At 39.6% G+C, this 27491-nt stretch overlaps 2 protein-coding genes across 3 annotated transcripts in view; one reads left to right on the forward strand and one right to left on the reverse strand.

The window, feature by feature from the left end:
- The window catches only part of NEK6 (NIMA related kinase 6), an 83218-nt gene extending 79462 nt beyond the window's left edge, over nucleotides 1-3756 (reverse strand). For both annotated transcript variants that reach the window (XM_050926274.1, XM_050926273.1), the window contains exon 1: nucleotides 3685-3756. The gene's annotated coding sequence lies outside the window, so the exon portion shown is untranslated. The remainder of the gene's footprint in view (nucleotides 1-3684) is intronic.
- Nucleotides 1-27491, forward strand: part of PSMB7 (proteasome 20S subunit beta 7) — a 563007-nt gene that overhangs the window by 117431 nt on the left and 418085 nt on the right. The window lies entirely within an intron of this gene.

Genomic DNA, 27491 nt, shown 5'->3' on the forward strand with positions numbered 1-27491 from the left:
TCATTAGGATAATGATTTTCCAGGATAGAATGGAAGGGAGCACTTCAGAACTGTCTCTCTCAGTCTTAACTGTTCTTTTCAGAATTACTCAAGTCCATTGGCTATTACAGTCTTGCACTTGATACTATGGCTGTACAAACCAGGATGGGGTGCTGAATGCAGGGACCTGTTGTTGTCTGCAAGCAGCACTCTTCCTGTATTAAGCAGGAAATAAATGCACGCTGCACTGTAAGAATCTTCACCTGATTTTAACCATTTTATACTTCCAGAGTCACAAAGGTGTCAGTATATCACTGCTAATCAACACAGCGTAATACTTTAATGACTCTTTACTTTTTAAAATTCAACATCTTAAAAAGAGAAGTTCCAATGAGGTTAGAAATAAACTATCACGAGGATTTTAGCATCATCTGTACCCAAAGAAATTGGTCAAAGAAAGGTAATTAAGTTACAAGAAATCCAAGACCTTCCCTGGGTAACAGAATTCTGCTAGATCTTGGGATCCAATATTACTACCCAGTTTGTTAACAATAAGGAAACACTTGTCAGATGGAAGGTAAATCTACATTGCAGTTGAATTATCTCAGCTCAGACAGGCATACTCTCACTACCTTTAATTTAGCTGGCACACTAAAAATCACAGTGAAGACACAGTGGCATGGGCTTCAGTGCCAGACATACATGCCTACCTGATCCCCTGGGTATATAGTCATGTTGCTAGCCCATGCTGAAGCTTGTGCTGCCTCCTCTTCATTGCTATTTTTAGTGTTGTAGCCAGATTAAAGCTAGTGCAAGTGTACCTACCTGAGCTGCAAATCACACCTTCAGCTGCAGTGTACACACAGTCTGATACTTGTTCCACAATACATCAAAAATATAGCAGCCATTCCCTCACAGTAGATGCACAGCATTCTGAAAAGTGACTAAACTCAATCAGAAGGAATAACTGTGTTGATTTTATGGAGCATGCACTCCATCTTCAATCATGTATTTATATTGTATGTATATTTATGTAGCTTTCTTAAAAGGGATACTTAAGTCACTGACATCCAAAATGTAAAATACACCTTTAAGTTGTCATATTTCCATTGCAAATGTGCTCCTGCCAAAATCAGTGGGGTTTTTTTAAATTAATCCCTCCAAAGATAGATAACCCAGAAAATTGTTCCAGCTCTAGCTCCTATATTCGAAGTTGTACAGCAGTTTCTAACTGAACCACAAAAGAAATGTACACTAGATTAACAGACCTGAAAACTAATTTTGTTCTGTTTATTCACAGCTTTGCAACAGCAATTCAAGCTTCCCCAAGATTTGTAAATTGCAAGAGTGTGCCTCAATTCTAACTTGCAGGAACTATATCCAGGGGTAAGAGGAGCATTTCATCTCCATGGCCTATTTAGACCTTGTCCTCTCTTGAGCACATACAACAAGACTGCAAAAATTAGTGCACTGTGATGGTGAGTTTGAAGACATGATGCCACTGACAACTGGACAGAGATTAACAAACTCATTCTACCTAGTGCTTTCTACTCAACTTTTAATACATCATCATTGGCACAATACAGCATCAAAGAAATCAGACAGAAACAATCTAGTTAAGTACTGTTTAAGCAGAAAATGAAAGGTACACAAAACCAACAGTAGAGAACATTAATAAAAAACAGAATTCAAAACCATTTAATCAGACTCCCAATTCCTTCTCACTTCCTTTTCCCGTTTGCTAATAAAAACACAGTTCCAGAAGAATACTTGAAGAATTCTTCATCTGCTTAACAGCCAAAGACAACAGTAGAAACAAGTCAAGAGGCCTTGGAATAAGCTCTCCCTATGCACTGGCAGCTTTCCACTCTGCTTTGTCCTAGCCCTGCACTTTTATTACTCAAGAGATGGGCTCTCTCATTGTTACTTCCAAGGTACTTAGGAAGCTCAGACTGTTCTTGTTTGGGTGTGCAGCTGGGGAAGTGCAAACAGATATATTTTTAAAATAGCACAGAGGTGTGCCACACATTCCTCACACTGGATGAAAAAGGGAAGTTATCACAATCACCTGTGAGAAGAGTAAGTTACAAAAACTAACTAATGCTGAATTTCTGCTTGAGGCAATTACAAATGTTCACATTAAATATTTCAAATGCACAAGATCCAAGTAGGTCATATGCCACAAAAATCAATATATGTAGAGGCAAAGTCTTTCTCCAAAAGTATGCATGTCGTTCATGGGATCCTTTGTAGCCAGTTTTCAGAGTAGCAGCTATGTTAGTCTGTATCAGCAAAAAGAAAGGAGTACTTGTGGCACCTTAGAGACTAACAAATTTATTTGAGCATGAGCTTTCGTTAGTCTCTAAGGTGCCACTAGTACTTCTGTTCTTTTTGTAGCCAGTGTTAGCCAGTTGTTGAAATCAGGCTCTCAATCTTTACTTTCTTTAAATCAAACTTTAAATTAATATTTTTGCTTCTGAACAATTATTTATTCTGAGAATTCCTGTTTGGACATACGGTTCCTTTTTATTGTGAGGTATGAATTGTCATTGTTGAGGTTCCATTCCCTGTAAGCAGCACAGAGTAACTGTAGAGTGTATATTAATCTCAGCTTCTAGAAAGTAAAATGTAGAGAGGAAACCATCACTGCTTTTTCAAGCCTGGCACTTAGAGAATTCTGTGTAAAAATTATTAATGGCATGCTATGATTCTTGCAGTATTTGGGGTAAATTGTAAGCCAACATGTAAGTTCTTAATGATGCTGACGGCCTACCAATCTAATGAACCTAGCAATACCGCATACTAATCCTGGTCAGTTTCATACAACATTAAAGCATAATGTTAGCACTGGCACTTTACCTATAAGGGATAAATGATGGGGATGCTTCTTTTGAAGGGTTCAGAAACACAAGAATTATCATACAGGAAAATAATAAGTGGCCAGTTCAGTCAGGTATTCTTCCTCTTGCCATGCAAGAATAGACCGAATGATCCATCCATGCCAGTGCCTCAGTCAGTGGCCAATGCAAGAAGTGTCAGAGGAAATAAAGTTCCTCTGTGCTAAACTAATTGTATAATACTATGCCACAAAGGGAATTTCCGTTTCTCCTTTACCTCAACCAGTGGTCCCATATGGCCTGAAGCACAACTGTTCACTTGAATAATTTTGTCCCAGACTAGTATAATTGCAGGTGCTTGTCCAATTGCATAAATGTCTAATCAATTTGAAATTCACAATCACTTGTCTTAGCAACATCTTGTAGCAGCAAGTTCCACAGGTTTATGGCATGTAAGATTTTATGTAAGCAGTATAACCTAGCCTCTTTTGCACACAAGAAGAAAACTTGCAAATTATGATTAAGCAACATTAGCAAAACTGGCTGTGCTGTTTACATACAATCTTCAGTATGTCACAAGAATGGACACAGGCTGGTAAGTGGGACACTCTCTCTGCACCCCCACCAAATCTACAAAGATCAAGGAACAAACTTCTCTCACTGAAAACAAAGAGGAGAATTCATATGAACAAACAAGCCAGTGACATGCTTCAGTTATTAAAATGCTGGAACTTAGCTGCACATAATAAATAAAAGAAGTAACACTGTCTCAGTTAAGCACTTAGTTTTGTAAAAAAAGACAGACATCAGGATAGCATACAACCACACAGAAACTGGCAGGTCTTGTATGACTGAATATGCTGCTTACCTAAATATCTGCAGTGGAGTTACTGGTGCAGGATTGTTGGCCTGTACCCGAACCAGTAGGGAAAACAGTTTACTGAAACAAAGGAAGGAAATAAAACATGGTTAATTAGAGCTGAACCCAACTTAAAAACAAACAATTTCAGAAAAGAACAATGAACTCAGCATAATGCTGCCTTCCTTCCAGCAACAGATCTGAAGTTATAAACTCAAAAGCTAGGAAGACAGCACTCTGAAAACATATAGAGTACCAAACTTCCAACTCACTGTCCTTCGACATGAGTGCATGGGCACACACACCACCACCACTTTAGGAATACATCCCAAATACAGTGATCCACCCAAACCTCAAATGATGTGGAATCTGGTCCTTTCTCTCAGCCCACATACTAGAATAGGTTTGTCTAATATTTGCCCTTGTATTTGAAGGAGTGGCATGACACGAAAGGAAAATACATGCCAGTGCACACTCCAAACATACTCACCCACAAAGGAAATTCCCCTATCAAACAATTATTAAAACAACTGCTGTCCTAGTCTCTAAAAATCCTAGCACTCACTGTCATCATTCTGAAGTACAGTTATTACTACTACACTATATTCATTTATATATTGTACCACTATTCACGTGCAAAATGGAATTTTTACAAAGCTAGAAACAACGTACACAAGAACAAACTAGAAAAACAGGCTTTGACTTAGACTGGAAATAAATGAATTTATTTGCTACCTCAGCTGCATCTTTACTAACACGTGTGAAATGAACAAAGTAAAATCAATAACAATCAAAAATCATCAGCATAAGAGCATAAAGAACTTTAACCACACAAACCCAAAGTTTTTATAGCTAAAAGTGAACAGATCTAGAATCAAATTCTGCCGACTTACATCCCGTGCAGTCACACTATTCCTGAAACTTAATCATCAGTCAGCTCCACTACCATCTGCCCAAGCCAAAGCACCTGTCAATCAAGATCTCAATTCACCACCTCTTCTCATTTGAAGTTAAATGAATCCCCTAACCTGAAGGGGCCCCACATTCCACAAGTGTACAACAAGCTCACATTCTCCTGGGAGCTCCTCTACAGGACTATATCTCCCAAACAGATCTGCCTCTTGCTCTTCTCCTTTGACTCAAATATTCCACTCAGACAAAAAAAAAAAATCTTCCACGATCCCCTGCAGGTATCTGACAGGTGCCTTTCATAGGGCGGAAGAGCCCAGGGTGCTTGGTACTGGAGCCCAAGATCATTAGTTACAAGATGTACATTAAGGAATAGAACCTCATCAGCGTTCAGATTCTTATGCACCTAATGCCCAAGGTGAAGCTCCTCTCCAAACCAGACTTGGCAACAGCTGCGGCCAGCTTAATCAGGTATTAGCATGTGTCTTTGGATGCCTAAAACTCAACCAGAGGCCAAATTATCCTCTCCCAGATGAATACTCCATATGACTAGCGACAAAAACCTCCCAAGGAGATAGTGAAGCAGCAGTAGTTGCGCCCAACACATGCCTGTTTCCTGTGCCAGCACACCTTCATCTTATTACCAGGCATACCCAGCTGCTTTCCATATGGCTGGCATTTCAGTCCTTTTTGCTGCCCGCAACACTACTGTCAGCAAACCCAAATGCCCACAGATGAACCGTTGTTAGCTGACCTAATAGGTAAGAGACAAAAGAAAGGATTACACTACACAGAGTAGTAGTGCCTATCTGTCCCATAGAATGAAATTGTCCTCATCTGGCCCTGCATAACAAGCCTTTTGTTAACCCATTAGGGCCGTTGAGATGGATGCTCCTATAAACACGAAATGAGCCACATACATTACTGCTTTCCTTAGCATTGCTACAAACAAAGAGTAGGGCTTTGGGAGGTGCTGGGAAAAATGAAGCCCATAAGCTAAGTGACTTCCACAAGGCCAGGGAGTCTCAGTATTCCCATCTGTAAAATGAGGTTAGTAGTGACCTGCCTTACAGAAGTGCCAAGTGGCCTTTTATATCTGCCATGTAGTGGTACAACAATGCAAAAGATATTAATACTGTGTATAGACTATACACCCACATATGTACTTTTTCTCCAGATTATTATATCCCTCTACATGTCTTCCCCACCCTCAATTCCTGGGGAGCCAAATGGGGAAAGAACTATGTTTGGATGAAAATAGCTGGTGCAACAAAACAAGCAATCAAGATTGACATTATGACCCTACGCCCCATATTCCTCACAGAGATATTGCTATGATATGAATATGCCAGATATGAATGATTTCAGTGTCTGTGTCCTTCTGCAGCTGAGCGTGTCCCTACCTGTGTGCGCACTCCAGAGGAGGTTTGAGGGCCTGGCACAGAAGGACAGGGTGAGGGAGCCCAGGCTGCTGGAACAGGCGGGCTCACTGTGATTTTAGTACATCAGGTGGCACCCAAGAGTGGGGGGGCAAACCATCACACACACGCTTCCAGATACCTGTGCATGATTTGTCCGCATTCAAGTGGGTCCCCTATCAAAGCCCTGCCCAGTCACTCTGTGGCATACACAGAGGGATCCAACAGTTAATTGTGAATAAAAGCTCTAATATTATGTACCTGATGAGCAGGCTCTTCGGTCAATGACTGACATACCAATCAAACATTTTACAGATGGGAACCAGGGTTCCCCAATCTCTAGTGAGTGCTGTGTCATTTACAGTAGGCTTCCTGAAAGAGTGAAGTGATGCAAACTATTTTACAAAGTAACCACTACCACGGTGGTACTACTTTCTTCCTCTCTGCTGCCCAAGAATGTTCTCTCGCTGGCTTGCTAATAAAATAAATCTGTCAAGATGTTATATGAGATTACCTATATTTTTAAATGATGGTCTAGGCTTATGATTACATTATCTCCTAGTTCAGTGTACGTGCAGTGGAGAAAGCAGTCCAATCCTAGGAGAGTATTATTTTCGAGTGACTTTTATTGTCCATTATCTTACAGCATTTATGCCACAGCCATGATGTCTGGTAGGAATATTTCACAACAGAAATATCTTTGTCGTTAGTATTCTCATCGCAATTTAGTCAGATCAACCTTTAAATCTCATCTATCATACTGAAGTGCTTTGGCAACCCAAGCACAGTAATATATGCTTCCATGTAGGACCTAATTACAGGCTAGGTTAAACAGCATACCCCCCCCCCCCCACTTCTGTATTACAAGGAGACAGGAAATCCTGAGCAGGCTTTGGTTTCCCATTCTCCCTTTTTGTTGGTAAAAGTACATGACCAATTCATTGTAACAGACTGATTCTGTCTGGCACATGACAAAAATTCACTTGAACCTAAACAAACTTCTGACAGCATTTCCAAAAGCAGAGATATTTACTGTAAATCCCTGACAAACTTTTCCTCCTCAGTTCATCTCTCTCAACAGTCACTTTAAAATGACTAGAAATTACCATAAATAAATAGCAGTCTAACATCCAAAAAAAGAGAGTGTTAACGTTTAATACACACCTGCCAAAACTAAAAACTATTAACAGGGACGTTGAAGGAGAACACTTGAGACATGTCCCTGAAGTGCATTAGATAGAAGAGAATTCTGCAAGAAATGAGTAAGAAAATACAATTTAGCAAACATTTTGCTTAAAGAGACTAAGATCAGACCACATATGTAAAGATGGATTTTATACCACAGTGATGAGAAACTGATTAGAAGGAATATAAGCTCTTCAGAGCAGGGACTATGAATTCTTTCTTACTAACAGCCAGAAAAAGTGACATGGGAATTCAAGGTAAAAACTGTCAAACATGAAGCTCACACATCAACTGAGAGTGAAAATCTAGGGCTTGGTCTGCCCTTTGAAGGTTATGCTGGATGGTTATGCTGGCCAGAGTTGTGAAAAACTACACCCATGACAGAGCTATGCCAACATAAGCCCCAGTGTAGCCCCAATTATGTTAATGGAAGAATGGTTCCGTTGACATAGCTAACATTGTTCAAGCAGGTGGTGTTCCTACACCAACAGAAAAACCCCTTCTACTGGTATAGGCTGCATCTCCACTACAGGGCTTTGCCGGCATAGCAATAACCCAACCTAAAACAATGTCAGAGGAAATTGTACAGTGCTTTCCAAAATACAACTCAACATGAACAACATACTCCTGCAAAACCAAAGGAGTTATATTATTAACCAGTATGAAGATTGTGTAAAGGCTATTGATGTCTCCCTACAATATGTCTGTTAGCCTCGTGTCATGGTGATCTTAGGGCTTGGCTACACTTGCGAGTTACAGCCAGGACCAGCTCTACAGTTTTCGCCGCCCCAAACGTAGAAGCTGTTGCTGAATTGCCGCCGCCGCGGAAACGCGCATGCCGCCCTAAGGGCACACAGACTGCCCCCACCGTCTGCGGCGGCAATTCGACGCGCTGCTGGGGGCAAAACAACAGGGACTGCCGCCCCTTGAAGATTGCCGCCCCAGGCGCCAGCTTGGAAAGCTGGTGCCTGGAGCCAGCCCTGGTTACAGCACAATAAAGGAGCCCTGGGCACTCTAGCTCACTACCCATCCACACTGGCAAAGCATGTAAAGCGCTCTGACTCCATGGCTACAGCGCTGCTGGTACTCCACCTCGGTGAGTAGAACAACATTTGCTGCGCCCTTGCTGGAGCACCGTGGCGCCAGTGTGAACAAGGTGTTGCATTACACCGCTCTGATCAGCCTCCAGAAATGTCCCATAATCCCCTTAAGTCAAGTGGCCACTCTTGTCATTGTTTTGAACTCGCTGCAGGAATGCGGATATGACGTTTGAAAGCTTCGTTTCTGACAGCCAGCTGCTTATCTACTCCGAGACGGATTAGTGTGGAATGCTGTATGTGAGAGAGAGAGGCGGGAAGGAGGAGGGGCCTGCTGCTGTCTGAACTTACAAGATAGTATCCTGACATGCTCTCAGTCCCCAAAAAACCCACTCTCTCTCCCTCCACATACACACAACACACTGCCACAGGGATAGCTCACTGATTTGAGCATTGGCCTGCTAAACCCAGGGTTGTGAGTTCAATCCTTGAGGGGACCACTCGGGGATCTGGGGTAAAAATCAGTACTTGGTCCTGCTAGTGAAGGCAGGGGGCTGGATTAGATGACCTTTTGAGGTCCCTTCCCATTCTAGGAGATAGGTATATCTCCAGTTATTAAACTCCACCCCATTTGAAAAGCACATTGCAGTCACTTGCATGCTGGGATAGCTGCCCATAATGCACCGCTCCCAATGCTGCTACAAGTGCCACAACTGTGGCCACACCAGTGCGCAAGCAGCTGTCAGTGTGGACAGACTGCAGCGCTTTCCCTGCTGCACTCTCCGAAGGCGGGTTTAACTCACTGGGCTCTACATCTGCAAGTGTGGCCATGCCCTTAGGTCATGGATACTGTTCCTAAAACTTAAAGCTAATATATTGTCTAATTCAGTTTTATTATTCCCCAAAGGCACAAGCTCTAAAGAACTAGAATGGCAAAATTCAACTATTTCAGTCTCCCAAGCTGAAGTTTTTAAAGCGTGCATTCTGAAGCCAATAAGTAACAAATAAAGGGATCAATCATTACAGTCAATGTAAATATACATGGTGACAAGGCTGAAAAGCAGATGAACTCAACCAATAGACCACGATGATTCCAGTGCAGGGGTTCCCAAACTTTTCTTCCTGAGCCCCCCCACCCAGTATCCTATAAAAACTCCACACACACACCCTTGAGCTTCAACAACTGTTTTTCCGCATATAAAAGCCAGGAATAGCATTAGGGGGTAGCAAGCAGGTCAACTGCTGTGGCCTCATGCCACAAGGGAGCACATGAAGCTAAGTTCCTCAGGCTTCAGCTCCAGGTGGCAGGGCTTCCGGCTCAGGGGTTCAACCTCATGCGAAGCGGCTTCAGCTTTCTGCCCTGAGCCCCAGCCAAGTCCAGTGCTGGCTCTGCTTGGTGAACCCCTGAAACCTGCTCGCAGCCCCCCAGGGGGCCCTGGACCCCTGGTTGAGAACCATTGCTCCAGAGTAACAAGGCATTCATTCAATCTTTAAAACATGTAATTGTTTGGTAGTGAAATGTCTTATGAAACACAGTTCCTGACTGAAAGCAACAGTTTCTTTTCAAAATTTCTGGGCCATATTTTTAAATCCCCAAACGTATCAATTTATCCACTGCAACTTTTTTTAATTCGGTCTTTCCTTAGATTCAGACAAGTGCAGAAAGGTATCTCAGACAAGATTTTTTTTCAAGTTTTTACTGTTCCAAGTGGAGTCTCACCTAAATGGGTAACTACCTCTAATGAGAGTTACATATGTACATCGTAAGGTGAAATATTTAAACGAAAAAAATATTTCTTTAATTTTCTTATATCTGAAAAAATAAAGAATATGTAAATATCTGCTGCCAGGCTGAAATGCATAAGCCAAGTCTCAGCCCTCAGCAAAAATTTTACATGCAAGTTATAAACCCCTAAAAAAAGAGAAGAATGGAAAAGCTGATAGACCCTTAACAGGAAGCAAAGAACTGAAGTCTTTTCAGTATTTTAGTCACATACATCCCATTTTATGAGTGTTAGAATAATTTATCCTGAAAGCAGGTGCAGATGAGGTTGTGTTAAGACTTTGTGCAGTCTTTACTAGTTGCAACAGCTAGAGTGCTGAGCATTGTTTCCTTGAAGATATCAAAATTCATTAACTGAGAACACTTTAGTTAAAGAACTGAAAACCCTAGAGCTTTTTTCATATTGTTATGTCAACAACTGATATTCATTAAACAAACGGTGACAGTCATTGTAATTCACTGTTCAATACTTAGGAGAAAAATGACATTAAGTCAACAAACTTAGGACTTGTCTACACTGGCAATTTACACTGCTGCAAGTCTCTCCCACAGGGGTGTGAAAAACACCCCGAGTGCAGCAGGTTTCAGTGCTGTAAAGCGCCAGGGTAGACTGTGCGCCTGTGGAGGTGGTGCTTTTAGAGTGTTGGGGAGAGCTCTCTCCCAGCGCCCTGCCACGGCCACACAAGCCACATTGAAGCGCTGCCCTTAGAGCTATTCAGAGCCACTCACTACAGATGTCAATAGAACCGTTACTCGCCGATATTTAAATATTTGCAGCAAACTTCCCACTTTGTTTCAAATCCTTCACCCGCAGTCCAAGGTTTACATTAGTCACTGAGATTATTCTTTCAACAGAAATACTACTGAACAGTCTACATTGTAGTAGCTGGAAGAACTCCCCAAGAAACGCAACTTACTTCTAAAAAGTCACATGGTTTGTCATAGTTTTCTCCATTATTTATCACCCTGTTTGAACTATGGAAAGATCATCAAGTACCACATTTTAAAAGTAATAATAATAAAAGTACTTCAGATCCAAAACATTTTACAAACTTAACTTGCCAGTCCTCAGCACTCTCCTGTGTAGTAGTTACGTAACTATCATCATCTTCATTTTACCAATTAAGAAAATGATACAAACAATTGAAGGCAAGCATCCCCATGACATCATTCAAATATTTGTAAACTTATGTCCATCAAGCTACGTATATTTAGCTTTCTTAATGCTTTGTACATTTTAATCTTTCCTACCCCAGAGGCCATCTCATTCCTTACAATATGTGCGGCCACAGCAGAGTGAGTCAGCTTGCAAACACTTGCTGAAAGTTCTTAGATTTAACCATATGGAGCCTGGAGTCAGGACACAGTCAGTGGACAGCCCCTACCTTTGGACTTTTTTTCCCCCCACACTTACTTGCCAAGCAAAGCTCAAGACCCTGCTGTCCAGTTCATAGCCACAGTTTAATGTCCATCACTCCTCCGAGCCATCCACCTGGGAGAGTGATTTTGAGATTAGTTTTTTTAATTTACTTTATTGGGTGACAATATTGTAATGGTCATTAACATTGGCCAACAAGTCTCATTCTCTATTTAAGTGTTGTATAAGCAGCCAGGGACAATATAAAGGCCACTTTTTACATGTCAGAAATAAATCTGTTTCTCCAGCCCCCTTATTTTCTGTTGCTTATCTTTTAATCTTCACATCTTTTGGTAATGAGATGCCCATGGCCAAATGCTGTTTTTAGATGCAATCATACTTGAGCCAAAAAGGGAGAAGCTATTGCCACTTACCTCCATAGCAGAATGCTTTGGAATATGCAACCCAATCCTGCTTTGAATTTATCCATCACATTACTCACTCATGTCTATATCACAGTCCATTATCACTCTTTTCAGCATGCAGGTTTCACAGATTACTTTTTCCCATATATACATTAACTTGCATTTGTTCAAAGTGGGATACAGCACTGCTTCTGTCAATACACTCTTATACCTCTCCCAAAATCTAATATACAGATCTTTATTATCACCCTTTGCTTACAATTGCTTCAACCACAGATCATTTTCTCTTTTGAAGACTGGTCATACAATTTACTTTTCTTCACTCTTCCAGTACCAAACCAGCTCACTGTGACTTTTCAAGAAGAGTTATCAGTAGTTGGAAAAGTTTGTTGGCTAATTCCCTTAACATGCATATCACCCAGACCACTCAATTTGTACATGTCCACGTTTTCCATCTACAGTATTCACTCACTATAAATTATATTTACATTGGGGCGGGAGGGTGTAAACTAAAATTAAAGCCACAAACAAGAATGGCATGCACTAGCATAGACCCTTATGGCATCCCAAGGGAGTGGTACCCAAACTGCTCTCAAACTACTTTTCTTCAGAAAAAAAAATCTTCCTTTAAACAAAAGGTGTTTAATATCTCTGCCATATCTGAATCCTTATTAATTTCTGTTTATTAATGGGCCTATTGTTTCCACTAATAAATATCCCCCTGGTATTTTTGAAGTCCTTATTATTCTCCTCTCAAACACACACACCCTTCTTCACCACATCTGAAAGGTTTAACTCAAGCTAATTTAGGCGATTCCTCAGGCAGAGTGATCTGTATATTGTCCTATACCACTTTCCTTTTGCTCCTCTTATTTTTTCCTAGAACACTTATAAAACATCATAATTTTCTTTTGTAAGTCACCTACTCCATTGCCATTTGCAACATGGATTTGGAGGAAGGTTTTGATTTGGAAATGTTCATGCTTTTTTTAGGGAAAAAAATCAATCACTTTCAAAAGGAGTTCCTTAGCACTTGGGCCCAACTGAAATAAGATATAAAACTGTTTTTAAAGAGTCTCCTGGATATGGTTTTAAATGTAGCTCACACCATTCATTATAAGATTGTTTCACGTGGCTCCCATTAAAGAATCCTAGGATCAGTGCCAAGAGCACTTAGTGATTTATAGTTATGACTGCATAATCAATGTGACAAGAGATCAATGTGCCTTCATATCAGGCTAACTATACTATTCTTACCTCTTATTCTGTTCTCAGACACACACACACACACACACACGGGTATATGTATATTTAAGACATGTAGATACACAGATATATGCACATTTAAAATTCAGTGTGCATGGCTAGACATCAAGTGCATTTAAAATAACATTAGTTCCTCTGAAAGAGATTTAATATTGTAAACTTAATACATCATCCACAGACAACTTTACAAAACAGTTTGCTTCGCTTTCTTTATTCTTTTTTTAAATTAAAGGACCTATATATTACAGATAAATTGAGACAACAGGGCCTTTCAAGTGCTCTTCTGTGCAACCTTGAACTCCATATAGATATCCACTATACAAATGTTCACATTCTTTGAAACAGCAGCAGGAGACACGCACACCATGCTACTACTGTAACTAATATTAAAACTATCCAGAATTTTATTGTCTTGGTTACCAAGCATGCAACAACATGCTTACCTTTTAATTTATAATAGAATAAAGCTTTCAAGCCTGAAGCCAAGTTATATAAGCACATTTCTGTTACCACTCTCAGAATTTGTGCATTCCTGATTAACAGAAGAATTAAATATAGGCTGTAAACATGTTATTTATATAACATGATCTTGTTGCATAGGCTGCTAGACACATTAATATCATTAAAACAAAACAGAAATCAGTATTAGCCACGTACTGCCACGAAAGGTGCAGTATCTAAACCAATCCCCAGAATTACAGTTTGCCACCATAAAGAGCACAACTAAGATTCCTAACCATTTACCCAAATACAACTAGCACTCTCAAGCAAAAGCCTCAGCAAACAGATGGGCCTTATATACTATTCCCTAGGTCAAACACAGACTCTAGAGAATCAACAAGCGCAGTCAGCTCCAGTGTACAGGAGGACCTTCCATCAATTTCTACTGCTGCTCTCCCAAAACTTTAATCTAGGAACTGTTAAGATGAAATGTCTCAGCTCATCTCTATAAATACGAAAGAAATACAACAGTATTAATACTAAACGCTAAGACACCTTCCTAAAAAAGTCTAGTGATAATAAACACTACCTTTTTTGCCTGGGTGTAGCTAGCCCCTTTGAATTGAATCATTTCAGAGCCCTATACAAACATTGAGCAATCCTCACAGCACACCTATGAAGTACTGTTGTAATTTCTCAGACGTGCTTAGGCACCAAGAGGTACCACAGCTCAGGCCGTGAGTCATAGACTGGCAGACAGCCCAGAAGTCCTGACTCTTGGTTCCCTGATCTAATCACTATGCCCATGGACTCAGTCTGTGGCCCCATAACATGAATATTCTAAGGGATGAGAAACGAGGAGCCAGGATACCTGTCCTGCCGCAGAGGGAATCTGACAAAGGCTAAGGGCAGGAATAGAAAACATACTTGCACTTAACTTCAAATAAGCCAGAACAGCCTGAAGTATTTTCATTTCTCATCATCAAGAGTAAGAGGAAATGATGTTGAGAATTACGCAAGTCAGACAGTCTGAAGAATCACGTGATTCAAATCCAAAGGCAACTTCAAAACCACCTCATAAAAGTGTATGCAAAACTTGCAAAGCAGCCAGATGCTAACATTGCAAGAATAGCTTTCGTAGCATCTGGATCCTGCAACTAATAGCCAAACGGAAGCAGAAACTTTTGCCTGTGTAAAAAGATTAAACTTTTTTCTCCTTAAATAAAAAAAACCCCTAATTAGACACATTCTTTTCCTGAGAATATATATCAATAAGAGCATACTAATTTATAAATGTGTTCTATCTCCTGAATAAAGTCATTGTTGATCGATTTTCCTATATATTCTGCAAAAGCATCCCATCACATCTGGAACTGAGAGAACCAGTTTTTAATTACTGTTCTTGCTAACTTTATATTAACAGTTGTGTTTCACTTTGAACAATAAGGTTGCCCTAAAGTAAATACAATTCCTTGCACATATGGACAAGTTATTCTCAAAGAATAAGGGTCACACACTGATACTTTTTAGAGTGAGACTATGAGGTGATCCTTCTGCTGTCTGCACACTGGTTTTTATTACTTCTTCTGCAGATGACTAGGGTTAACTTTAAGTTCTTGCAGAGAAGGGGACTCTCCCCTTCCTGGGCTAAATGCCCAAATTCCTTCAGGATTCACAAGATTGTCTTTTTTTAATCAAGTCAAATTTTTCTACAGAAAGGTCTGCACATAATGTTCTGCAAAGAAACTGAGAATCAACCTTTAAAGAAAATTATAAATAAATGTGCATGCATAACAGACAAACAGCCTATTGTGTTATGTTCTGCCCTACATGCAACAATTTTGCATTATTCTAATACAAATGTTCTCAACACAGTAACACAAAGCTATGTACTGTGGAGTCAGTCAGGAATGCCCTTCAGTTGATTTTGGGGGGATGGGGAGGGGGGGCAGGCAAACAAAAAGATCTGACTACCCTGTCTACCTCTGGCATTTCCTTCCCAACCTCCTTTGACTGCCAAAATAGTTGTGCCTAGACACAGCATTGATCTCAGATCACTGCTACTTTATGTAGCATGGGGTACATATTTATCATTTTAGGGATCAAGAAAAATGAGGTTTTACTCACCAGGGCAATAGCTATACATTCCCACTGCCGTCTGTCCCTTCTCTTACAAACGCTGCAGGTTTTATGCCTCCAAAATGACCCACTTTCAGCCACTTCTCTGCAGTATCTACCTCTATGGCAATATTACCTCAGAAACTGAGCTACCTTCCCCCTGACAGCTGAGTGAAAGTTAATTTTCCAATAACCTTCTTGACATTATCAATCTCTGTCAATAATATTCCTGAACACACCCGAGAAATTACACCATGGACCAATCCATCACCATTTTCAGGGAGCTGTGTGCTATTACATATTTGCATAAATACAACAGCCAGTTTGTTTCAAAAGAGGTCCTAAATATTTACCTTATTTTAAAACTATCTGTACTCAATGCACATCATGCTAACAGCTGTGAAATGCCTGAGTAAAGGAACACCACTTATCAAGAGAAAGAATTTTATATAGAGACAGATTCTACCATTGACAAGTTGTATTCTTTTCCTCAAAACGAGGAATGGTCAGCAATTATTATACTATGTTTCTCACATTTTCTACATTTATTGATTTCACTCCTACATTTTCATATACTTTATTTCTAACAAAGCCGATGGATCAAACAGCCATAGACAGGTACCTTATTTGTACATGCAACTCCAGCTTTGTGCTAAAATGGTTTCACCTGGAGGCTGTTTTACTATTTTTCCTATGTAATTTCCTGCAATGAAATTAATTTAATAGTGGATATGATAGTGCAAAAGCAAATGTGAGCCTGACACTGCTTTGCATTACCTTTGAGAAATTCTTTCCAAATAATTTTGTTATATTTATTAATTTATTTTTGATGAACAACAGTAACTGATAGAAGAGACTGAACAATGTAACCAGCAAGATTCTTCTGTGAGGAAGGATGAAACTGAACCTTTTTATGCTTATGGGAAACAATTGCACAGCATCAGATATCTTGCTTAGTTCAGGTCTGGACATCCAATGAGATTCTTGGGTTATCCCTCAAGATACAATACTATGCATTGAAGGATCTGAAAGTGTTTTACAGATATACTCTCTAATGTTCCCGTGTGGTAGGTATTATTAAACACACAGTGGTAAGTAAGGCACAGAACTATTAAATAACCTGTCCCAAGGTCATAGAGAGAGTCAGAGCTGGGAACAGAACAGATCCATCCTGACTCCATGCCCTACTCTCACCACTAGACAGAGTCGCAAAATAAATATGTGGACTACTGCAGTGATTTATAGATGTTTAGAAGTGACCTGGGCTAGGTGAGCAAGGTTTCTATAAAACAGCAGAATGTTCTGCTAGTGCAAATTCCCGCAAATTGAAAAAGTTGCCACACTACAGCCAGCAGCCTTATAACGAATGCCCAAAGCTCATGCCCAAATAAATTTGTTTGTCTCTAAGATGGCACAAGGACTCCTCGTTCTTTTTATTATCCAGAAATTAACAGTAATGCATGAGAAAGGAGGAACACACAGACAAAAGAATGAGATATTAGGATAAATAGAAAATGTTTAGTAGTGAAGTCAGAATATTTACTAGTTGGTTAAGAGTATTGCATAAAATATTGCCACATTTATTCAAGATTTGCTGAAGCTCAAACTACCAGTGAGAAAACATTCTATTCTGCACTGATTTTTCTTCTTGGATTAACAGATAATTTGTCAGTCAAAACAGAAAGAAAGCCACCTCATTGACAAACCTGTCGTCCACAAGCATGAAAAGGAAGAGGTATACAGAGAACTATCCAGGCCTAGCCTTTTCTACACTCCAGAGCACAAGGATTGCCATGGGGCATACAAAACTCAGATATCCTGGCAGTTCAGAAACTGGATCCTATGAAAATGGAGGTTTCATCTATTTATCCTCTTACTTCACAATTCCATTAGTCAGTGCTATTTTAACTCTATCAAGTCTTTCTTTCCACATCATAACAGAGACCCTCATTCCATCTTTTGTGCAAGTTAAGATTATTCAATTTTAAATGTTAAACTATTAAAATCCTATGTTTATAGTATCAAGCATAAAAAAGTAAATGAGTCCTACATGCAATTGTTCAAACCTTCAGGACTAAAATCAACCCTTATACCACTCATCTTACAACCTCATCACTGGTCCTTACTATACTGAAGTGAAATTCATACCCAGACACCTCTTCGTAACAGAGATCTGTTTTGGTGGACCACTGGTTTGATGTAGTAAGACATTATTCTATGTTCCTTCCTATGGACCCAATCTTACCACATATGCAGCACGCAGAAGTAGCTGAACTATGTCCATAACACTCAGTAGACTGGAGCTCTTGAGACTTCCTGCTTTCAGCAAATGTTCCCCAATTGCGACACAGACTACAGTGTTGTAGGTTCAAATGCTGAATGCAGACAAAGCTGTCTTTCACCAGCTTTGGAAAACAGACTCACCCATTCTGCTGACTCTCTCCAAAAGCCATGCATACTCATTAAATACCCATTCAAGTTTTTGGTTTGTTTGTATGTTTTTAATTCTAGAGCTTACAGCAACATGAAGTGTGAATAACATTTTCTAAGATGTGATATATCTCACAATACATGTATGCAAACCAAAGTCAATCTGTGAGTCAGAATGGTCCTGGGGGTAAGGTACTGGACAGGGGAGTAAAGGGATCTGGGATATAGTTCCACCTCTGCCACCAGAAGAATTTTTCCATTTACCTAGCTGTGTCTATACAGCCGTGGTTAGGCTAATCTGATCATATCAGACAGGGTACAAAATTTTTCACAGCCCCTGAGCAATGTAGCTAGGTCAATCTAATTTTCAGGTGTAAACCAGGTCTTATTCTATCTGTGCCTCAGTTCCTCATCTGTAAAACGGGGATGATACTACTGCCTTACCGTACAGAGGTATTGCAAGGATCAATTAAAATGAAGGATGTATATAATAAAATTCTTCACTTATTAACAAAAAAGGTGAAGCAGAGAATGTATGTGGAGAACCATAGCAAAGTATTTCATTTTTTAGTGTACTTCTTTTTAATTGTCTCTTTCAAGTAGTGAGAAGTTCAATTCAGTTATTTAAAAAAAAAACAGAGGAGCAATTCGACTGCTAATGGTTGAAGTACACTACTAGAGATTGTACATGTGGCCAATACATCATCATGCAATTAATCACTGCTGCCTATGGCTGGGTCTTGATAGCTGTGAGGTACAAATCAAATGACTGAGTTAATAACCTTACAAGCTATAGCTTTACAGTATGGTACATTGTGTTGTGGTAAATCTTAAAAACAGGTATTATAAAAATCCTTTCCCACAAAGAAACTCACCATGAAAAACTTCACTAAAACCATAACTCTTAGCTGGAAACTGAAATCCTAACTCCCTGCTAGACTTCATATGGAGCAGCTAAGAAAATGAGCCAGTTTACAATCTTACCGATATGTCATCTAATAGTTTTCCTTTTTTTTTATACAAAACACGTAATATTCGGCATCCACTCAACACTGCCTCGTATGCAAACCAATTCCCAGTCCCACGCAACACAGTATTTGCTAAAATAATTCAACTCACTGATCTACAAAGTTACGTTAAAAAAGATGCATTTATGGTCAGCATTACACTCCTTTAAAAAAAAAAAGTAGGGTATCTGATAGTTCAGAAAAGAAGTGACTAACTGGGGAAGGGTGGGGAAAATTTTTGCATAGCCATGTGGTTTCTGAAACTCAGAGCCACAAGTCAACAGATTCAGACTATTTCAGACAAAGGCAGGAAAAGGGGAAGTGAGTTCTAAAGTCAAGGGGACCTCATAGAGAATACTCTGCCAGCACGTTCCTCATTGTTATATTGAGGCAGTTCCAGTTGGAGCACCTTTGCTGATCTCAAATGTGACAGCACAGCATGGGGAAAGAGTACATAGGGCCCAGAATCTCAGGGATTTACAATTACTTATTTGCACTGTGGCAGCATCTAGAGATCCCAGCCCCACTGTGGTAGTCACTGTACAAACTTATAACAAAGAGATGATCCATCCCTCAAACAGAAGCCAAGTGAAAAGTTGATCAGGAAACCAACTGGTAGCCTGAGCCAAGGTACCTCTGTAATAAGCTCACAGCAATTCTGCACCAGCTTCACTTTAAAAAAAAAAAATGTAGCCCCACTCTGTGGCAATAGTGTCAAGGTGAAAAAACAGATGACATCAACAAGGTTTATATTATAAAGAAACAAATGCAGCCTCTTGGCAACAAATACCTGAAGGAAAGCTGTCCAGGCCATTTCTGCTGCTTGGTGATCTAGGAGCACTAACCTGGCCACTAGACACAATCTTGAACAACAAATAGTGGAGACACGCTCTAAATGGCAGATATTATCCTCACCACATCTTATTGTTGCTTCCCCAACCAACACCACCTCACTCTTATCCATTTGGAGTATCAGCCAGCTAACCCTCAACTCTGCCCCAACGTCAACCAAACACCAGGAAACGCAAATGACTGCTTTGTCTAGGTCAGAGGAGATTGGTGTGATCAGCATACTGAACCAACCAGATGAAATTTTTTATATACTTTACGCAGTATACTACACATACACATGCAGAAAGAGTCGGTTTGGGTTTTTCTTGCGGGGGAGGGGGGCAAAGGGGAGGTATTGTTTTATAAATGCAGATGAACTATATCCAACTTCCCTTCAACCTATACTTAGCTGGCCAAGTTCTCACAGAAGCCAAGTGATACTGAAAACAAATTTTCCTGCCACACTCACATGTGGACTCTCAAAGTAAGACTGAGACACATTGACAGGATAAATTATGGGAAATATGCACTGCAGCTCATGCCACATATGCTTGCTTCTCCTGTGGATAGAGGACTCCAGTATGCAGGGCTGCCAATCTGGCATTTGTCACCAGCACAAAACTCATATGAGAGGTCATCATTGTTTTAAAAAATGTAAAATCCTACAGAACTGCAGATACTCTGATGGTTTTGCCTTGACATGACATCAGAGCTGAGGTGGAATATCTCCTTGTTTTTCACTAGCTCCTATTACTGATGGAGCAAGTGGTGCTGAAGCAGTGAATATAGCCATTCTGAATTACCTGATCCGAAGATACAAAAAGTCCTCATTTCCTTTATTACCAATTTGGTGGTTTTTAATGCCTAAGCATTAAAAGGTTTCTGCAGAGACAGAATTATACTAAAGGCAACACTGCAGTGCAACTTACTTACAACACAGCCAATTCCAAAGGGCTGATTTTGTCTTTCAAAAAGTTACCGTACAATTCCATTAAGAAACAAGATATACAGTATGTTTTGCCCAAAATGTTATAAGAGTTGCTTTTCTCCATGAGAATGAATCACAGTTTTCCTCTGAGAGGAAAGGAAAGTGTAACTAGAACACTTGCTCCTTGGGGGACTTATTAGATCCTCAAAGAGTCGTTGCAGTTGCTGAAACCTGCTTTTGCCAGAAGAAGCTTCATCTTACAGATATAACAGAAAAGCATAAAACAGAGGAAAACCCAGAAGATTACACTTCAACAGTCCCAGAAAACTGAAGAAATACAATTCAATACTCAAGTATTTAGCCTCTCTGGCCTTGTCTACACTATGCTTTTCTGAAAATTTCCTACTTCCACTACAGATAGTAACAGTGGACGCACCAGTGTAGACAGGATACTGGCAGCCACTGCTGTGTGACACGTCTTCTGCTTGTCCTTACTTCTCCCAAAGACACTCTGGGCAGAATAAGATGACAGCAGTAAAAAAAAGGCCAGCCAGCACCTTGCCTACCACTGGGACTCCCACCATGGCACCAGCAGTGGCAAACAGCAAAAGTTGGAAACATTAAGAAAAAGCTCTGTCTAGGCACAGTTTCTAACCTCCTCTTTTAATAAGCATATTGAAACCCTGTAGAGTTGGAAGGGGCTTTTACTTTAATTAAAAAGAACTATTTAATAATAGTCCAACAGAACATCTGTAGAAACAAACAATCCTTTCCTTTACGTAACTATTAAAATCCAAACCTTCCCACGGATGAGCATGTGTTCACAAGATAACCTTAAGAGTTCTGACAAACTTTTTTTTTTTTAAAAGGATAAAGAAGCATTACAAGATTTATCCTGATGAAAAGGGTGAGGGGAAGTATTTCCTATAACAAATACTGAAGTCACCCATTTTCTGCTTTCAAGCTTTGTAATCGATGCATACATGGCAAAAGTTGAAACAGTTGTGACATGACTAATCGTCTTTTTCAGAGATTGTTGATATAATTGCTGCTGTTTTTCTTGCCCCTGCCTTCCCCCTTTTCCTGCTTTTGTGAGGGCAAAAACAGTTAATAAAAATCTTAAATGCCCCCCCTTAAAGAACAAAGCAGAGACTAAAATAAATCTCACTCAAGAAGTTACAAAATAAGCAACAGTTTTCCCTAATGTTCCAAGAACTAAAGCAAATACAGGCAGAGAACTGCACCAACTGTCAGAGGGGTAGCCGTGTTAGTCTGTATCCACAAAAACAGCGACAAGTCCAGTGGCACCTTAAAGACTAACAGATTTATTTGGGGCATAAAAAACCCACGTCTTCAGACGCACGGAGAAAAAAATGGGGGTTTTACCCATGAAAGCTTATGCCCAAATAAATCTGTTAGTATTTAAGGTGCCACCGGACTCCTCGTTGTTTTTGTACCAACTGTTTACTCTTGGATGGTAACATTCTTACGACTGACAAGATGCTATAAATGGAGTAGCTGATCTGTGAAGGAAGTAGCGAGTTCAAAATTTCCCTATAAATACCATAAAGATTAACAGATTTGTAATACCCACCAAGAAGCACTTACTCTAAGTACAATGATTATGAAAACACAGAGAAGATATTTACTGCAAAGCAGTGACTTTAGTATATACAACCTGCCACAAAAGGCAGCACTGGTTCTTAATGTTGTAATAGCTCAAAGCCACTATTTAGATTTTCCAAATTGATTAAAGCTGACCTGCAGGTGAAAAGACATAAGGCTATTCATTTTCAGATTCTTGACGTTATATAAAAAAGCTTAAAAGATTGCTACAAATAACATTTCTTCTTCTTTTCTCCATTAGAAATTTAAGCCTCACTTCCCCTTGAAGACTCTATGGTGGCTGAAGAACTAGTGAAATTATCACAGCTCAAAAGAATGAAAGCAGAGCTGCGGAGAGGGGAAGGAATTTTTAGTCAGACTGTTAAACTTTTTTTGGTGTTTGTTTTTAACAACCATTTAGTCCAATTCCTGATAAACACTTGGGAGAAACAATGTCAAAAACTCTGCAGTTCCATCCCTTTAAGAGCTCACAAAACACACACATCCTGAGATTCTCAGAGTCCTCCAGCAAAACCAGGGACTTGATATTCCTGATAATTCTACAGAAAAAGCAAGTAGTATTTATTATTTTTGAGTGGGAGGAAGTAGAAGGGAAAAAAACCTCTGAGAACTAAAAGAGGGCACAAAACCAATTTTCGATAAATCCTCTGCAGGGCAGTTTTCCTCTTTGATGAACCATGCCAATTTTCCATGATGTTACAATCCATATTTTAGCTTAAATTCCAAAAAGGAATCACTGGTTGCAGAGTCTAGTCAGAGTACTCGCTCATCCTTCAATGTTATGGCTTCAAACTCAATGAACAGAGTTACTGTCTGGTCACAAGGAGGACAGTAGGCTCTATGGAAAGAAAGAAAGAAAACTGGAACTGGAGTCATCCTACACTGGTTGAGCCAGGCGCAGGCTGCTGACTCACAGGCAGGCAGTGACAGGCAGCAGCTATGGGTGAACTTGCTTGGGTTCCAGTCCACATTTGCACACACATCAACTCTCCAGCTTGGATGAAAGTAGACATATATGCCAAGTATTATTTAAACCTTTAAAAATAAATGTTACAATTTTCTGCATTTCATAACACTGGTGAATTTGTTTAGTTCAAGTATCTGACAACTATTTTCACATTTTCACTGTTTTCTATTGTCAGATAGTATTAATTCAAAAATATTAAAATAACATATCAGATCACCATAACATATGATCTAAGACTCCGTTAATGCAGTCCTGTGCATTAACTCAATTTTAAAAATATGAATATAAAATAATTTATCCATTTTTTAAATTGTGAGCTCTCACATTCAATCTCAAAAAGCTGAACAGAGCAGGAGATTCAATTCAAAAATCATGAACATACTCAGTTTTCATATCTGCTCCTCTTAAGTCTGCATTCTACTTGCCACTGCACAGGTCATTGTTAATAAAGAAGGATTTGCTACATATTTCCCTGAGAATTCTCCAGCCTACCTGACCTTCTTGTATAAAATAAGAAACAAAAACAGAATACAGTATCATCTTCATTTGCGCAAAACATAGCCAAATCATAAGACATAATTGAGTAAGTGCTGCAAAAGCATGGAAAGAAAAAATATTAAACACATGCAGTAATAATGTCACTGTAGAGACACCAGCTGCATTTCAAATGAGAATTATTTTTTCTAAACAGCCCTGGGCAATGTGTCAGTGTGTCAAAATAAATATCAAAGAAAGTCATCTATATTTCTAAATCTACTTTCTTAACAAAGATGTATCAAGTAATGCACTCTGCCTTGCAAGGTAGAAACATTTTACTTCCAAGCATATGGCAACAATTTTACAAAGTTTCTAGGTTTTACTCAGTATTTAACATGTGATTTGACTAATTTACTGAAGTGTACACAGATCTGTACTAAAAAAAATTTGCAGACACTTTAAGGTTAATCCTAATGACAGTAACTCTTCAAAGTAAATAAATAGGGCCTTTCTATTTTAGTTCGCCAATATTTTGTCCTAGAAATGGTCTGTTGCCTGCCTTACCTAAATAAATAATAGCAAATATGAATTTGAGTAAGATGCTTTCATTATATTACTGTTAGTTTTGCATGAAAACCCTATTTGGAAACAAGCAGCAAGGGGGAATTTTTTTTCTCTCCCATCTGTGACAGGCAGTTGCTCACTGGCTGGAATCTATGATGTGTTGCCTTATATATTAAAAATGTACACACTTGGAATGAGGTGGAGATGGACTAGGAGACGGAAGTGTTGAGAGTCTCTGGGTTAGGATAAAAGGGGTAAAAAACAAGGGTGATGTCGTGCTAGGAGTCTACTACAGGCCACCTAACCAGGTGGATGAGGCTTATTTTAAACAACTAACAAAATCATCCAAAGCCCAAGATTTGGTGGTGATGGGGGACTTCAGCTATCCAGATATATGTTGGGAAAATAACACCGCGGGGCACAGACTATCCAATAAGTTCCTGGACTGCATTGCAGACAACTTTTTATTTCAGAAGGTCGAAAAAGCTATTGGGGGGAAGCAGTTCTAGACTTGATTTTAACAAATAGGGAGGAACTCGTTGAGAATTTGAAAACAGAAGGAAGCTTGGGTGAAAGTGATCATGAAATCATAAGAGTTTGCAATTCTAAGGAAGGGTAGAAGGGAGTACAGCAAAATAGAGACAATGGATTTCAGGAAGGCGGATTCTGGTAAGCTCAGAGAGCTGATAGGTAAGGTCCCATGGGAATCAAGACTGAGGGGAAAAACAACTGAGGAGAGTTAGCAGTTTTTCAAAGGGACGCTATTAAGGGCCCAAAAGCAAGCTATTCCGATGGTTAGGAAATATAGAAAATGTGGCAAAAGACCACTTTGGCTTAACCACGAGATCTTGCGTGACCTACAAAATAAAAAGGCGTCATATAAAAAATGGAAACTAGGTCAGATTACAAAGGATGAATATAGGCAAATAACACAGGAATGCAGGGGCAAGATTAGAAAGGCAAAGGCACAAAATGAGCTCAAACTAGCTATGGGAATAAAGGGAAACAAAACGACTTTTTATCAATACATTAGAAGCAAGAGGGAGACCAAGGACAGGGTAGGCCCACTGCTCAGTGAGGAGGGAGAAACAGTAACAGGAAACTTGGAAATGGCAGAGATGCTTAATGACTTCTTTGTTTCGGTCTTCACTGAGAAGTCTGAAGGAATGTCTAATATAGTGAATGCTTATGGGAAGGGGGTAGGTTTAGAAGATAAAATAAAAAAAAGAGCAAGTTAAAAATCACTTAGAAAAGGTAGATGCCTGCAAGTCACCAGGGCCTGACGAAATGCATCCTAGAATACTCAAAGAGTTAATAGAGGAGGTATCTGAGCCTCTAGCTATTATCTTTGGAAAGTCATGGGAGACGGGAGAGATTCCAGAAGACTGAAAAAGGGCAAATATAGTGCCTATCTATAAAAAGGGAAATAAAAACAACCCAGGAAACTACAGACCAGTTAGTTTAACTTCTGTGCCAGGGAAGATAATGGAGCAAGTAATTAAAGAAATCATCTGCAAACACTTGGAAGGCGGTAAGGTGATAGGGAATAGCCAGCATGGATTTGTAAAGAACAAATTGTGTCAAACCAATCTGATAGCTTTCTTTGATAGGATAACGAGCCTTGTGGATAAGGGAGAAGTGGTGGATGTGGAATACCTAGACTTTAGTAAGGCATTTGATACAGTCTCGCATGATATCCTTATCGATAAATTAGGCAAATACAATTTAGATGGGGCTATTATAAGGTGGGTGCATAACTGGCTGGATAACCGTACTCAGAAAGTAGTTATTAATGGCTCCCAATCCTGCTGGAAAGGTATAACAAGTGGGGTTCCGCAGGGGTCTGTTTTGGGACCAGCTCTGTTCAATATCTTCATCAACAACTTAGATGTTGGCACAGAAAGTACGCTTATTAAGTTTGCAGATGATACCAAACTGGGAGGGATTGCAACTGCTTTGGAGGACAGGGTCAAAATTCAAAATGATCTGGAGAAATTGGAGAAATGGTCTGAGGTAAACTGGATGAAGTTCAATAAAGACAAATGCAAAGTGCTCCACGTAGGAAGGAACAATCAGTTTCACACATACAGAATGGGAAGAGACTGTCTAGGAAGGAGTATGGCAGAAAGAGATCTAGGGGTCATAGTGGACCACAAACTAAATATGAGTCAACAGTGTGATACTGTTGCAAAAAAAGTAAACGTGATTCTCGGATGCATTAACAGGTGTGTTGTAAACAAGACATGAGAAGTCATTCTTCTGCTCTACTCTGCGCTGGTTAGGCCTCAACTGGAGTATTGTGTCCAGTTCTGGGCACCGCATTTCAAGAAAGATGTAGAGAAATTTGAGAGGGTCCAGAGAAGAGCAACAAGAATGATTAAAGGTTTTGAGAACATGACCTATGAAGGAAGGCTGAAAGAATTGGGTTTATTTAGTTTGGAAAAGAGAAGACTGAAAGGGGACATGATAGCAGTTTTCAGGTATCTAAAAGGGTGTCATCAGGAGGAGGGAGGAAACTTGTTCACCTTAGCCTCTAATGATAGAACAAGAAGCAATGGGCTTAAACTGCAGCAAGGGAGATTTAGGTTGGACATTAGGAAAAAGTTTCTAACTGTCAGGGTAGTTAAACACTGGAATAAACTGCCTAGGGAGGTTGTGGAATCTCCATCTCTGGAGATATTTAAGAGTAGGTTAGATAAATGTCTATCAGGGATGGTCTAGACAGTATTTGGTCCTGCCATGAGGGCAGGGGACCGGACTCGATGACCTCTCGAGGTCCCTTGCAGTCCTAGAGTCTATGAATCTATGATACCAGACACAAAGTAGCACCAAACCAAAGTAAACATTGCATGAATAACTTTAAAAACATCTGTCCCACTTACTAAAATACAATTTCTAATGTAGTTGTGCTTTGCCATGATAGTTATAATTGCAAGGAGTGGGCTATGTTAAATACTGTCCATTATTAGAAATTAAAAGATTGATTTTCATATTTTTAAATGTAAAATAGTTTATTTTGGAACATTAAAAAATGTATTTGAAAACCA

The sequence above is a fragment of the Gopherus flavomarginatus genome, chromosome 17, assembly GCF_025201925.1.
Source record: "Gopherus flavomarginatus isolate rGopFla2 chromosome 17, rGopFla2.mat.asm, whole genome shotgun sequence".
NCBI lineage: Eukaryota > Metazoa > Chordata > Testudines > Testudinidae > Gopherus > Gopherus flavomarginatus.